This window comes from Crocodylus porosus, unplaced genomic scaffold, assembly GCF_001723895.1.
Source record: "Crocodylus porosus isolate Cpor-Errol unplaced genomic scaffold, CroPor_comp1, whole genome shotgun sequence".
Classification (NCBI taxonomy): domain Eukaryota; kingdom Metazoa; phylum Chordata; order Crocodylia; family Crocodylidae; genus Crocodylus; species Crocodylus porosus.
Window position 1 is genome coordinate 46,430,670 of NW_017728931.1, and position 1,097 is coordinate 46,431,766.

At 54.7% G+C, this 1,097-nt stretch overlaps 1 protein-coding gene across 1 annotated transcript in view; it reads right to left on the minus strand.

The window, feature by feature from the left end:
• APPL2 (adaptor protein, phosphotyrosine interacting with PH domain and leucine zipper 2) overlaps nucleotides 1–1,097 on the minus strand; it is a 51,460-nt gene that overhangs the window by 28,273 nt on the left and 22,090 nt on the right. The gene's annotated exons all lie outside the window — the stretch shown is intronic.

The window sequence follows — 1,097 nt, forward strand, 5'->3', positions numbered from 1 at the left end:
CTCACTGAGGGGGCTGCAGCCACTTCAGAATTCACCATAGCCCCCTGTAACAGGGAACCCTAGCCCTGTCACCAGAAGGCAGGTCCACCCCTTTAAGGCCAGAACTTTCTGGGCACAGAGTGCTGGTAAGGAAGGGGTTAAATGCTGAGCCTGGCCAGCCGGTCAGCTGACTGGAAGGGGCAGGTCAGGACTATAAAAACCCTGGACAGTGGGGGAGTGGCAGCTGAAGGGGAAGGACTGCCTCCCCCAGCATCCTGGAGGGGCTTGGTGAGCGGTCCAAAGGCGGGAAGAGGGGAACTATGGAAGCCCCGGAGAGCCGGCAGCCGCACCACAGCAAAGACTGTAGCCGACGGGGGGAGCTGAAGCATGAACCCTGCGAATGTAAGCTGACATGCTGCTTTTCTTGATCACATTTGCTGGTGGTAGTTATTACCCATGGATGGGACTGTTTTTTTTTTCTTTTCTTTTTTGATTATTGAATAACAACTGGTGGTTTGGATGAGGCTATTAGGGGAAGGAGGAGGCCTCATTTTTGGGGCCCACTTCAGTGGCAAGGGTGCAGCTTTTGGGGGGCATGGACCCTGGTGCCAGCAAGGGCATGATCTTAAAAGGCCAGGGAGGCCTGGTGCACCTGAAGTGCATCTTTGTTTTGTCTTTTCTTTGGATTAGGAGAATGCCTTGAACTTGTGATCCCCCCCTGCCCCCCAGCTGTGGGGCCAGTGGCCATGACTCTGGGCCAGGCTTCAGACTGGAGTACAAAAGGGGGCCATGAGCATCAAGACACTGGAAAAGGCTAGAGCCTCAGAGTCAAACCCTATAGTTTCATAGTTGGTAGGGTCGGAAGGAGCCTGAGCAGATCATCAAGTCTGACCCCTGCCATGGCAGGAAAGAATGCTGGGGTCAAATGATCCCGGCTAGGTGGCTGTCTAGCCTCCTCTTAAAGATCCCCAGGGTAGGAGCCAGCACCACTTTGCTTGGAAGTTGGTTCCAGATCCTATCTGCCCTGACAGTGAAGTAGCGCCTCCTGACGTCTAGCCTGAATCTACCCTCTGCCAGCTTGTGACCATTATTCCTGGTCACTCCTGGTAGCGCTCGGG